The 14571-nt window shown below is 39.9% G+C and overlaps 2 protein-coding genes across 22 annotated transcripts in view; one reads left to right on the forward strand and one right to left on the reverse strand.

Annotated features, from left to right (window-relative positions):
- Nucleotides 1-3277, reverse strand: part of tenm1 (teneurin transmembrane protein 1) — a 233099-nt gene extending 229822 nt beyond the window's left edge. For 17 of the 19 annotated variants that reach the window (XM_042418937.1, XM_042418938.1, XM_042418936.1 and 14 more), the window contains exons 1-3: nucleotides 3067-3277; nucleotides 2027-2091; nucleotides 1700-1762 (exon numbers count right to left, since the gene is read on the reverse strand). The gene's annotated coding sequence lies outside the window, so the exon portion shown is untranslated. Of the gene's footprint in view, nucleotides 1-1699; nucleotides 1763-2026; nucleotides 2092-2681; nucleotides 2914-3066 lie in introns of those variants that run through there. The other 2 variants (XM_042418930.1, XM_042418939.1) reach the window with 2 other exon arrangements.
- A 9952-nt stretch (nucleotides 3278-13229) lies between these two features.
- The window catches only part of LOC121901505 (rho guanine nucleotide exchange factor 9), a 43936-nt gene continuing 42594 nt past the window's right edge, over nucleotides 13230-14571 (forward strand). For 2 of the 3 annotated variants that reach the window (XM_042418314.1, XM_042418315.1), the window contains exon 1: nucleotides 13232-13543. The gene's annotated coding sequence lies outside the window, so the exon portion shown is untranslated. Of the gene's footprint in view, nucleotides 13544-14571 lie in introns of all 3 variants that reach the window. The other variant, XM_042418317.1, reaches the window with a different exon arrangement.

Here is a 14571-nt window from a genome sequence, read left to right on the forward strand (position 1 = left end):
GTAGTTCTTCCACAGTACAAAGTGTGTGAAAGATCAGTAAAAGCTGAAACATCTTCAAGAGTGAGGCTGCCCTACCTTAATATATGAATATGCATGAGGTTTCAAATTAGCAAACAATTTTTTTTTTCTTTTTTGCATTTCAAATACACACATGCTGCCTTTTCGGTTGTCACATACTGTGCATGTATTTGACAATAAACAGCTCACAAGAACTTTTCATATTTTATTTAGTTATAATTTTCTAACATCAAGCTCAGGGAGCACGAAGGCTAGTTTGATCTATTTTTTTTTGAGAGAGAAGTTTCATGAATAAGGGGACTAGAGAGAGACCAAACAACCTTGTCAGACACCAATAGTGTCTGAAACCCATCAAGGTTGTTTCTCTCCAGGGATTGTGAGTCTCAGCCACTCTCACTGTCTTGTTCTGTTTTGATCCAGGCTTAGACCTCAACAGCTTTTTGGATGATCAGTGATTTTGCAGCAAAAGGTGACTCATGAATAATAATATGTTTTCAAGCGAGGTAAATTAATTCTTTGGCGCCGTGTCAATATCTACACTTGGAATGAACACAACATTGACATGTCTCCAATTTTAGGTGAAATTACCATAAAGCAAACTGCTGTAGCTGTTAAAGTTGATTGCTAGCTACTCCCACTGCCAGTAACATGACCACTACCAACCAATGTCACCCTGACATTAAAAAAAATATTTTTTACAGCTGCTGCATTCATCAGTTTTTGGCCACAAGGACGTAAGAAGTCAAAAGAACTGATAGACACACAGCTGGTCCTGCAAACGTTACAGCAGACCTACAGTAAATACACATCCAGTAAACACAGAGCAACGTTACCATCCAATTGGAGTTTTGTTTTCGGGCCGTGTGATGACTGTAAATCTAACATTTACTCTAATTTTAGCTCTTCTTTTAAGCTAGAAACAAGAGTGGTGATAGTGAACTATAATATTATATAATAAAACCAAAGCAAAAGGATAAAAAACCTCCATAGAGATGCAGACTGTGGGTCATTACATTACACATAGTAATTGGATTAACGGTTAACATAGAAAATATTGATTAATGCAGCTTTAAATTAAATACAATATTTGAGGGGAAAAAAATCTTATCCCATTATTAACCAGATGCATGATGTTTAACCTACATTGTACCAAAGAAACTATAACATAACAGGAACAAGATAACCTACATGTACAACACTCCTGAGCCTAGAAACAAATACTGCACAATAGAAACACCCAGGACGCTGCCTTCCCCAGATGCACAGAACTGTATCAATTGTTTGATCACTGCAATATTGTATTACATTGTGTGTACATTTGTCAGGTGAGCTGAAACATTTGCTTTGACACCGACTTTGACCATACACTAGCAGTCACAGTGTTTGCTCTGGCTGGGGACATTCATTGTATTTGCAATGAATTCTGGGCAGGGGCGGACTGGCAGCAAAGAGCAGCCCGGGAATTTGCTGTTAAGCAGCACCAATTTGATACATTAAATTCGAACTGACACAACATGTTTGTATCAAACCTCTCCCTTTCTGACTCTGCAAGTGAATTTCCAGATCACTAGTAATTAGTTGTATTCAATCAGTCAAACCACATAAGACCGCAAAACATATCTATGCTTCAATTACTTTTAAACACTATTGTTCAGTGGTACTGGCTGTTCATTACACATACCTGTCTCCATAGACATCCCTGCAAAGACTTCCTCAAAATACTCCCTGTCTGACTCAGGTTCATCTGTTTGTTAAAAATGCATAAAACAGACATCATTTGAACTGTCTGACATGAAAATCAAATACTGTTGTATTGAAACTGATGATAAATAGTTGAACCTTGACATAGACAAATACATATGTGGGGTATTATGCAACACACTTTTCATTAATCTTGTAAGGCAACAATAAATCACTTGAATTAAGCAGTCCAACCTGATCATATGAATGATATATTGTGCTCTAATAGACTTCACAGTCACACAATAACATTCAATAGCGCACACACCTCTAACTGGATCTGTCCTGGGTTCTGCTCCCTCCTTTCCCTTTCTTGTTCAGAGCCATGTTCACCTGTTTGTTTAGATTGTAGAGTAAGTATTTAACAAATCATTTTTATTGCTGGGCTGGCTATCAAATATATATATATGCCTTATAGGCTATAATGCAAAAAAGGATTGATGAGTAGTCTAGAAGAAAATTATCAAATTTACATGTTTATTTTACCCATTTACAGTCAAAGTTGATGACTGTTTTTTAAATACTTCAGTGAAATTAAGCGTAAACTTCTCTAAAGGTTTGTGTACTGAGTCTGACTAGTTAAACCTTGGAAATGGTCAAACCTGCAGTGGGACTCTAGCATTGAAGCCCCAAAGTAAACAAAAACATTTTGTTCTTTAGTTAGTTGATTTAGCTACTTCACAGCACGCAGTATGTAAGCATGACAAAACTCCTGCTCCCCTGCTGAGGTTTCACCATTGTCGTCATCATCACCTGCAGACTGCTTAAATAAATCGGTTATTTTTGTACTCTTTGCAGCATCAGCCAGCAAAACCTTTTTTTCTTTTTTTGGTGCACCGCTGGCCGCAGGTTTTCTCTTTCTATCCATGTTTTTGCATCGAGTTTTAAATACTAACTGCCTGAACTGTGATGGCAGCTGCTACCTGCTATTGCGGATTGCACCAGCCATGTCACTGCAGCAAAGATGACTTCAGTAAAACTTAACTTTCATTAACATAACACCATAGACTAAAAAAAGGACACAGCCACTGTGACGTCACAGATTGGTTTGTGGACTCCCGAGTCTGAAGCATGGATGTAGCCAATTATACATCTATGATGTAGCCTTGAATTTGCATTTTGACCGTCGCCATCTTGGGTTTTTGGAGCCAGAAGTGACCATATTTGGACGAGAGCGTGGAGCTGAGCCTAACGCTAGCTGCTAGCTTGATTAGCATGGTGCATTTACAGCATGGATGTATGTAAAACCAATGCTAATTTTCGCTAGCGAAAAACGGTCTTACAACCATTAAAACTAAATGTACTTACCAGAAAAACTGAACATCCGACTCCTTAGATGGTCTTTTAGAACAAAAAAACGCCGAACAAGATTTAGGCCACCAAAATGTCACAGTTAACTTTCATAAACAGAATCCACACTGAAATAACGACAGCTACACTAGTACTCTGTGAACCTGATGTTGAGCCATGGTTACGTTTCGTAACCAATGTTGTCGCCGTGGTAGCGATGTCAATCACAACGTAGCCACGCCCTAAAGCATACCCTGCTTTATCGTCTATTTTACTCTAAATGGGTCCACAATTTACAAAATGAGCATCATAATGTATTAAAGAAGACTTGAAACTAGCGATTGAGGCCATGAACTCATTATGAAACTGTTTACTGAGGTAATAAATCAAGTGAGAAGTAGGGTCATTCTCTAATAGCCGTCCATACATTCGGATTTCTTTTTGGAGCCAGTGGAGTCGCCCCCTGCTGGCTATTAGAGGGAATGTATGTTTAAGTCACTTCCGCATTGGCTTCACTTTTCAGACCCGTTGCTACGCGCTTCCATAACACCCACAACAATAACATCACAAGGACATGTCTTTTCCTGTAAACACATTAATCTGTGAACGTCAAAATGCCTTACATTGTAAAGGAGGCTGAACTCCATCAAATTAAGACTCCGCAATGATGGAAACCTTGGGTACTTTGCAATTAGCTCTATTCCTGATAGTGCAGCTAAAGCCGTGCAGGTGCAAGACCAAATCCAAAGATACTTTTTGAGAACACTTTCTCTGGTTTGGAGGGTTTCTCACACTGTACTTAACCTTTATCTTGCATCCAGGCTAATCAGGAAGAGTATTTTTCTTTTGATTTCTGTTATGCCTAATTCCCATCACATTATACAGAAATGTCAACTTTATGATGCACAGTCCAGTTGACTAAAAGTGCTGCATGCTCCCCATCAGAGTCTCCCAGTGTGAAAACAAAAATGACTGTTAAAATTCAACAATTTCCCCCTAGGCTTATATTTCTAAAAAGTAATTTGACACTATTTAATCAGAGATGTGTTAAATGACTCTTTTCACTACTGGATTCCACTCATTGCTCTCAGGTAAGGACAAACTAATTAATCTATAATCCATGACAGGCTGCAATTTATTGAGATGAAGTCACTCACAACCATTCCTCTCCTCTGCCAACATCCACCATCCTGAGTAAAATGTCAGCGGGAGGGAAACATGCAAAAGATAGAAAAAGAAGAGAAACCGGCAATATTCTGTTCACATCCTTTGCTTCCTGTCCTTTCCACTTAGTAGTTACTTGGTAATTCATCATGTTTGGGAATGTAATTCAGATGTTCTAATATTGTTCTGCTCGTATACGCTTTTCTATCCGTGCTACTTTTATGTCTTTTTTTAATGCTTTCTTTTATACTTGGTTGCTAGTGATGTCTCAGCAAGAACATCCTGTTCTGATTCAAGTAGTGAACTTGTACATTTAGTCTCATATACCAAAGATTTCCATTAGATGGTTTTGAAGTTACCTTGGAGAATAGGAGTCAATCTGTGATTAGCCCCATGAATGAAAGGTGGACTGTGTTTCCCAGACTTCATCTGGGTGTATAGTGAGATAGACCCTAGCCCCCCACATGACCCTAAGTAGGAATAGGTGGAGAAAATAAACTCGATATTTACAACACAAATATCTATTGATTTTTATTAATATATTTAATCCATTAAAATGTCAAAAACTATTACAGAGCCCCCACAGCATCAAATTATGTATTTTGTTTGATCAACCCATTAAACAATTACTCAATCAATTGATTAGTCAATCAAAATAAAAATGAATAGACAGAGATGATGGTAATCTCTTAATTGTTTAAGTAATTAATTAAGCAAAAAATGTTCAACATTTTCTGGTTCCAGCTTCTTAAATGTGAAGATTTCTTACTTTTACCTTTCATCATCATAAGCAATAAGTTTGATGTGGACATTTTTCACTATTTTCTGACATTTAAGACTAACTAATTCATTCATGTCCTGCTAAACAATTGTACAAGAAATGAATCAACTTATAGTTTCAGCACTGAAGTGATTCACTGTGTCAGTGACTACTAATCACTCTCAATATACAATTCTAGCTAGCTTGCCACTGTCTACTTAGGATTAGTTGATATATTTGAATATAAATCAGGTAAATATGGTGGTGATTTAAGAGTATTGTGTGTGATCCTTGGTGACTCATACAAAAACAACAAACTGAAGACATTTAGTCAGCAACAATAAACACTGCAGATGGGAAATACATTAGATTGTGCTCATGTATATCCAATGGAAACATAAAAGGAACAATTGAGTGCCCTTCATAGCAATAGACAGTTTACAATGGCCCTGGGGGAAGATGACACACCAGGGGAGAGGAGACACAAGTGTTTTGATTAGTAATACTAATTATCCTCAGACCGTTAGCAAAGAAGAGAGAGCATTAAGTTAAATGGACTGCTCCAAATTCTCTTTGTTTCAGCAACATAAATAGCTAGACGACGAATCAGATCTTCATCTCTTTCTTATTCGCTCTCTCTCTTTCCCTCTGACTCCCGCCTTATTTCTCTCCCTTTGAGGAGAGCAAAATGAGTCCAGATCTTGTTCATTAGAATGAAATCAGACAACATTAAATTGTTCTCCTCTTAAATCAGCCCTTTGTCAGTCAAGGCATCTTCAATACACAGCACAAAATGACAACTCAGTTCACACACACACACACTCAGGTCTCTGCAGACCAATGAACGGACTCCAGCTCTGCTGTCACACTTAGATGATAATTATAGCATATATTGTCACAGTGGATGCATCCTGACAAAACACACAAACACGCCATATGCAGATTGGCCAGTTTAACAGGCTGGGGATAAATCAACATTGAGTGTGCACCGGCGCTGGGGAAATATTTATCCTGGAGGACAAACGATTTGTGTGACAAAGCAGCCATATTGGGAGAAGTAAATAAGGCAGATTAACAGTTCTGGTGTTCTGGTGATGTTGTGTTCCCAGACATGTTCTAGTAGGACAGATGGAGGCACTGAGACATGCAACCCTCATTGTTATCATCACAGACTGGGCAAAGCCGCATTAGAATTAATCAAATGAAAATAAACCCGGCGTGAGGAGTGCTCGATAACTTATCATGCAAGGACCTAAAGTAAAAATTAACACGGCCTGAGCAGGCTGTTCGATGGAGGATTATCAGCTTCTTTTTTTCCTCTTTATTCTTTTTTTTTTGTTGCAAAATTATCATTCAGGTCCACATTCCCCCCTAGTCTGACCATTATCAATCTCTCTCATACAGGTGTTTTTAAAACCCTGTGCCACTGTTCACTTTAACTCCCCCAATCATCCTCTGTCACCAAAATGGTGTGTTTCTCTCTTTTTTTTTCTTTCAGACAAGACAGTCTGATATTGATGTCAATCCGTTGGTAAGGTCTAGCCAGTCGAATGAAAGGTCAGAAAACAGACTCTATATTCCTTTTCAGTAGCAACCACAGCCACCCACATGTAATACTGCGCGCCGCATTATCAATCCTGATGAAAAGACACGAGGCAATCTTTCATCTAACCTAACTGCAAAATGTCATCTCTTTCACTCGGACCCTGCCTGTGGTCGAAGCCATTTATGTTTGTTTCTGTGAAATTACGAGTTGCGCTGGATGTCTCCTTTAAAGCAGCGTGTTCCTCGGGGGGGATTATCAAAATTGAAAGAGTTGAAAATAATCCTGTGATATTTACTTTTTAAACATTCATAGTCTACATGACTTTGATTGGCTCGGATTGATTCACTTTTTAGACTGCGAGAAAAAAAAAGCGATAAAAACATCATGCTGCTCTAAGTGAATATCATATATTTCCCTTAAGAAATAATGTGCATGCAATCTTTCAAGCTCTAACAGCATTTACCTCCTGGCAAAGATCAGACTGAGACACTGAGACACAGATCAGAGAAAGAGTCTCAGGGGAAAACTCAGTCTTCATCTCCCTCTCAATAATAATAACACATGCATGCTTATGGACTGCAATATGCAGATATCACATGCTCTTTCTCTTTTTCCTGTGTTTATCTAAAGCATGTATTTATATATACATTCTATAGATTGTCACTGTGTTTCTCTGCTTATTTACACTGCATAATCAATGTGAAAGGACTCTGAGATTCTGCAATTACAATCATTATTACCATAAAAACAATTTCTGTGTATATTCACACACCAGAAGAACCCATCTAATTGAATCTATTTCCTTTGCAGATTATGGATTCACCTTCTGTCATGGTGGATGTTGTCTGATTTCCATGCTGTGGAAATATGGTTTTATTTTCTGGCTTATCGCTGCTGCTTCTACCTCATCTGCCGTTGGTTGCCTCAATATCCTTCTCTCGCTCTCTTTCTCCCTTCTCCCTCTCTTCCTCTCTCTCTCTCTGACTGTCTCACTAACATTACCACCACCAGCAGAGAAATGATGGTAATTGGCCATTTTGGGTTTGGACAGCTGCTAACATGAAAGCGAAAGTGGCTTCAGCTTGGAGTGCTGGGCTCTAACCTCTTCAACAGTTTTCCCCTTAATAACCAGAATGTCTCTTTTCCCTCACATACTCTGTACTCTCAATAAGCGCGCATAAATATAGGACTGTGCACATAGGTAAAATAGATGAACAGGTGAACACATATGGGACTCGTAAACACACACAAATACCGTCTCCGCTCACATCCTCTTGACTGATTGGGACCAGAGTTGAGACAGATGTATGTCTCCCATATACAGATTAAAAAGCCTCTTATCTCGCCTCTTAAAGCCTTTAAGCAAGGACGATGTGCTTCACTGAATAATAAATGAGAAAGTTCCACTTGACTTGTAGCTTTTAATTTAAACCAAGCCATTACCCAACTTGCATCAATTAGGTATCCTCCAATTCTATGGAATTGGCCAGTAAAAGTGTGGGACCATGCTTTTTTTTTTTTTTTTTTTTTTTTGACCAAGCCCCTTTGCAAATGTGTAAAGCAAATGAAATCATCTTATAGTGGTAGAGTAGGGAAATCATGAAATTTAATAAAGTGATTCCGCCATTCTGCAGAACATCCTGAGGCTTGGTACCTTGCAACAGAGACCCAATCGATATCAAGATCCTGTAGCTTTAATCACATCTAACTTTAATGCTAGCCACATCTCTTAGGTCTAATTCTTTACTTTCACACCAAATTACTTTTTAGCCAAAGGCGCATTCTCTCAAAAAAAAAGTGTCTATGGTCACAGCTTCAGCAGTATGACCATGATCCATTGATTGACACACGGCTAGAGGCTGAATCCCAGTGGAGAGGATTCCTGGCAACACAAATGGCTGGCTGCTTCTATGGCATTACTGTACATGTAACTACACCTTCATTACAGAGAGATGAGCCTGAAGCCGTATAGTGCCTCTGTCACTGATGCTGGTCCTAAATTCAGGTGCAGACCTGTGTGGAGGACAATCAAAGCCCTTTATGAGGTTTGGGAACAGTTTCTTATTGGACCTAGATCTAATACCAACCAATAATTTAATGAGAGAGTGAACTACATCTCAGAACTGTGGTAGTTAATTAAAAATCCTCATTGTAAACTTGGTCAATTTCATTTCATCATTTTAGATCAAGTCTTCTGGTTTCACTCTATCAGTCTGAGTCCCCCTGAAACCTGGATTTGCCTGTGTGGTATTACTCCTGAAATAGACAATATTCTCAAATGTACGCTATATCTGATTTTTAATAATAAAGGATTGTCTTTTAATCCACTACTCCACTGGCAGGATGCATCTACTGTATGTCCTTGGAAAGAGCCACAGTGCCATCATGTGGCAAAAGTGCTTAACTGCAGATTGGTGTAACATGCGGTACATGACACAGGAAGTTCATACACAACTGAAATTATTTACATATAAAGGGACGGCTCTGATTTAGTGAGATTCTGCCTTGTCTGAATAAAAGCCTCTGTGCATTGTGTATTTATTGGCATGTATTACATCAGTTTTAACATGTAAAAAAAATAGCCATTCTCACTCTGATGGTAAATAAATTCAGAGAACAGTCTCACTTGGTTCCTCTAGATGTCTCTCTTCACCCGAGTGTATTTCTGCCTTGTAATTCCAACAACTAAATGCAGTTACATCATAACAGAGAGGAAACTGGACATCTTAAAAGTGTGCATGTGCATTTTTTGAAGGAGGGAGGGTTGCTCGGACAGCAGAGAGGGGTGAACATTTAGTCCACACATACTCTGACTCACACAAAGCTTCTCCATTGTCCACAGGTTGTATTTGTGCGTACATGAACTGCATATGGTTCTTGAACATGAGAAAGTCCGCATAAAGGATGTTTTGAAGAAAGAATATTTAAAAATGTCCTGTGGTTAGCATTATTTGTTGCTTGTCTACATTTTCTTTTCCCTCTTTTGCAGCCCCAGATCTAATTTCAGTGTTGGACTTTAAGTGAAATGACTGATTTAGTTACCGTACTCGCTTAAAAAACATTAAAGTGCAAGGTAAACTCACAGAATAACAGCCTCACTTCCTCCTTCACTCCCCCCTCTTAGTGATAAGACAGAGGATGTGCAAGAAAGGAATGGGAGGAGGACTGCACACTCGCCATGTATATCCCTCCGCCTCTAACTAGGACATGGTAAAGGGAGCCTTGGAGAGGACAGAGAGATAAAGGGGGATGGAGGGAGGGATTATATCCAGCTATAATTGATAGGCCTAATAATGTGGTTATTGCTCTATCTCTGTTAAAAAAAACGGGGCTGGCCAAAGCTTGATTTTCACAACTAAAACAGCATAGAGGACACTGACCAGAGACAATGATGTGGTCAGAGGTCAGCATTCATCAAGGAGATAAAACAGACAACTCTAAAGGAACTTTCTTAATGACAAATCAGTGAGAGGAATGCCAGTTAACTATCAATCACGCCACTAATTGTGTACTATCTCGCCTTTAGATCTCCGCCCATCACTCTGCTCAGTGATACTGACACATTGTGTTGAGAAGACGCAGGATATTCTGCAATGTTTTATTCTGCTCCGTTAAATATCCCTCCTCTGCTGCCTATGATCCCACCCTTTATCACCCCGTCCCCATGGGTTTTCCCAGCCACAAACTTCGCTCTCCAAAGGCAGTGGAAGCACACAGATGAGTGGATATGGAGGTTTTGTGTGCCAGGCTGCCTCTTCTCTCACTGCTGCTGACCCACAAACACAGTCCAGCTCAGCCCAAGGCCTGTGCGGCAAGATACAGCGCCAGATAAACAATCACACACATACAAAACTGGGATAAACATTCGCCTGATCACACTTTTGACTTCTGAAAGCCACATTTGCACAGACAAAAGTGCTACTACAAAATCAGACCTAATAAGTTAGACAAATACTATTACAAAAACAACAAAAAATCTTAAAACTCTGCTGACACAAGAGCACTTTCTGAGTTATAAAGAAGACGTTCTTTCCGGAGAGTTGATTCTGATTTGAATTCCTAAAAAATCTGCTGTTTCCTCCCTTGCTCTAAAACAGGAAGTAGAACTGTGGTTGTCTTCCGCTCGTCTTGTTTATTGGAACCCGCCTTCCTGTTTTCAGATTCATCCTGATAATGGCTGAAAGTCCCCAGCTGAAAGCCCCCCTACCCCTCCCCTCCCCCTCACTACCCCTGTCCTGTCCCTCTCATTCTTGCTTTCTCTCTCTCTCTCTCTCACTCTCTCTCTCTCTTGCTCTGGCTGTCTCTCAGATATGGCTGCTAGATAAGTAGTTTAGTGAGACCTTCCCATCACCGACCACATTTAGACATGTCCACTTTAACATTCCAGCTATCCATGTGTGTGCAATATGAGTTGGTACATACTGTATGTGCGTGTGTGTCCACGTGTGTGCGTGTGTGTGAAAAAAAAAAATCCTGGAAAAGGCCTGAAACTGATTGATTATCCAAAACTGATATGCAGGTAAGTGTCTGTGAACTAGTGGAATGAGTGTGTGTGTGTGTGTTTAAGGGATAGTGCCATGTGCAGCCAGGCCAGGGAAGTATGCAGGTCAGTGCAGAGGGAATGTCAGGAATGTCAGTGTAATTCAAACTCTCTTCTACCACCGGAGGCAACTACTACCTGGGCAAATTTTATACCCTAAGTGGGCAAAAAAATGTTCATGTGTGTATGGGAGAGTGTTTTATAGCACTTTTACATGCCAGGGCATATTAAGCCGTAGTGTTTACATGCTCACAACATCTCATCAGCATCTCCTTCTAAGCCCCCTTCACTCAGCAATCCTCCCAATCTAACAACACGTAGCAGCCACAGTGTTTTAGCCACAATGTTCCCAAACACCTGCACTGAAAACAAAATTTGACCAAACTCCCGGCTGTTCTCACACACGAGTTACACCTCCCGAATCCAGTTCCCATGCTTTAGTAAGCCTTTCATTTGATATCACAACATATCTGGCCCCCCTCTCCCTCCTCCCTGTCTGGCCGGCTTTTTCACGGCAGCCTGTTTTCACTCAGCAGTTTTGACAAAGACTGGCGAAATAATTACAGCTGGGCCTAAACTCAGCGAGTGTTTGTCTCCAGTAATCTCCACCAAACCCACCAGTGGGGACTGTGTCATAGGAAGAGGAGGAAGAGGCCGATTGTTCTGAAAATGAGAAGCCAATGACATCATTTCAAAGAGTTCTGTTCTGAGCGTTCAACACTCGTGGTAAACAGGCAGCAAAGTAAACTTGCTGTAACGTACACGGCTCGCCAGACGTCAACAAAACTTATCATTTCAGCCACAGGCCCAGCTGGTTGAGTGTCTATAAATCTAATCTGTCTCTCTCCATTCATCACTCTCTTTCTCTCTTCTTTCTGTCGCTTATACGAAACACTGCTTGAATGAATTTATTCTCTAAAGTATTAGAGATAACAGGTCAGGTTTTTTTTTTTTTTTTATGTGTGTATAAGCCAGATCCAAGCTCAAATATTTGGTCTGTTTGGGCCAGGATGTCTTTTGTGATGGGAGGGGACAGCAGGAAGACTGCTTGGGGTTCTGAGGAAGTGAGTGAGTAAGGGGAGGGAGGGAAGAAGTGAGGGAAAGGAAGTGAAGGAGAGTAACAAACAGTGATTAGAACGCAAAATCATGAGGAAAAAGGACAGTACACATAAGAAATGACAAAACATAAGAATCAGAAATAGACAAATATAGGTTACTGTATTCATATATATAAAAAAACAAGTGTTAAGTCTACATATGAAGCCTTCTACTAAAGATGCTCCATCAGAGGAGAGGTCATTTGAAGATGAGGTTGCTGTAATTCGCAGTGACAGTTGTGGATAAGTTACAGTATGGAGGAAGTGTAGCATGTAAATCATCATGTTGCTACTACTACTACTACACCCTGAAATACTTAAAGCCGCTCCAGGGAGAGGGCCAGAGAGCAGAGCGCGGCTCCACGGGCAGCAAGGGAAGCATGGACACATAGAGATATTTACATACAGTCAGACAGACTTCCTGGCATTGTCAGCCTGAGAGCGTTGATGTCAGATCCACTCCTTCCTGTGCAGAAGGGAGAACGCCATGCGATGACAATGGGCCCAAAACAGGACAAAGAGGAAATGTTTAAATTTAGGCCCCTTCTTCCACCATCTCCTCTTTCACGGCTATGGAGCTCTGGAGCTGTTTAGTTTTTTGTGAATTCCTTCAGTTTCCCCCCCTGAGCTCCCTCTCCCCATTGTGTCATTTGAATAGAAGGATTTTCACATTCAACGCAAAATCCCAAAGGAGGATCAGCGAGTGAGACCAGAGTTCAGTCAATCACTTGTTTTCACTGATGTTTCTTTAGAAATCATAAGTGCTTTCTGATAAATCCAGCCAACAAATAGGAGAGAAAATATCTAAGAAGAGAACATATACAACAACTATATAGGCTATGAGAAATAGACTAAAATTTGAATAAATAGGAGAAAAAATAGAGCAAACGGCACTGTAAACCTATATATTGTATAATAACATAACTTACCTATAAACTGTATTGAGCAACACACACATAAAATTAACTTTCGTGTGTGTGTGTGTGTGTGTGTGTGTGTGTGTGTGTGTGTGTGTGTGTGTGTGTGTGAGTGTGTGTGTGTGTGTGTGTGTGTGTGTGTGTGTGTGTGTTGCTCTGTCTGCGTGAGAGCTTTATCACAAATCAGAGTGTCGGCGTCTGCAGGAGCTTACAGGGCAAGAGTTCACCGGTCTGTCGGGAGTCTCTCTCTTAGTTAGATGATCGCTGACGAAGTTTAGAGGCAAAAAACCAAACACATGTGATCTACAAAGGAGTCGCTGTCCGCAACATAACTTCTGCCTTACTCATGGATATAAGTTAAGCCGCTAAAAGTCCACTGGATAAGTTTAGCCGGTGTGAAAGGCGGTGTTTTTATTGACTCGGAGGACAGCAACGACGATGCCCTTTTAACCGGGGGGAAGTTTTCTGGGGGTAAGTCAACATCTTTCAGATTGTCTTTCGCGGGTATAATAACTGGATAAGCTAGTTTCTGAAGTTATTGGATTTTTTAAAGTGTGATATGTTCGGTTAAATCGCCTAACATTGTCATTTTGAAGAAGCCTTAACGCTAAACTAAGTTACAATTTCACAAACGAATTTCATGAAACCGAATTAGGAAACTTTCTTCAGCGTTAATGTCATTTTTTATTGACGCCATATTTTTTTAAAAAACGTAACTGTTAGACGCCCAACCCAAAGTTATGCTAACCACACATCTGTCACCGATGGCGACTATCTACTGTCACAGCAGATGGCAAGTTTTGTGGTGTGAATTATAAGACTAAAACAACAAAATATAGCTTTTTATGTGTGTTTAAGGACTATATAACAATTATGTTATTATATTGTCACACCACTCACGTTGTAAAGTTGAATAAAATCATATTATCAGTGTAACTGCATTAATAGTCAAGGAAAGAGACATATTACATTTACATGCTACGTAATAATAACTACATGTAAATATGTGTGTAGGAGACTATCCTAATCTGGCATTTATTTATACACTCTATATTTTTGGATTGATTGAGTACATTCTTTAAATAGTAGTCTTCAAAAGCTTATCAGTAAAAAGCCTATAAATTAAACTGTGACATTCAAGGAAGAGGCCAGCTTAATTGAAACACATCTTTGGTGAGGATCTCATGTAACAACAAAGATGTATGCTGGAGGCCCCAATTACACAAGATGCTTCCATACATTAAAGGGATTATGAAGTGGGGGTAATTAACATGTAGTAGTGTGGCACTTGCCATAGCATCTTCCTCCTCAGAAGAAGCTTATCTGAGCTGTGATGATGTCACAGCCGAGCAGGCCTGAAATAACCAGACATCTCTGTAGTGAGCGTTTCCATGACAACACTGCCTCCTGGTTTAAATGGTGGACGGGGATTGTGTCTCAAATAATTGCTTTGGATAATTTGGACCAAATATGAGGGGAGGGAGGCGGTGGGTGTTGGT

This window comes from Thunnus maccoyii, chromosome 8 (assembly GCF_910596095.1).
Source record: "Thunnus maccoyii chromosome 8, fThuMac1.1, whole genome shotgun sequence".
Taxonomy (NCBI): Eukaryota; Metazoa; Chordata; class Actinopteri; order Scombriformes; family Scombridae; genus Thunnus; species Thunnus maccoyii.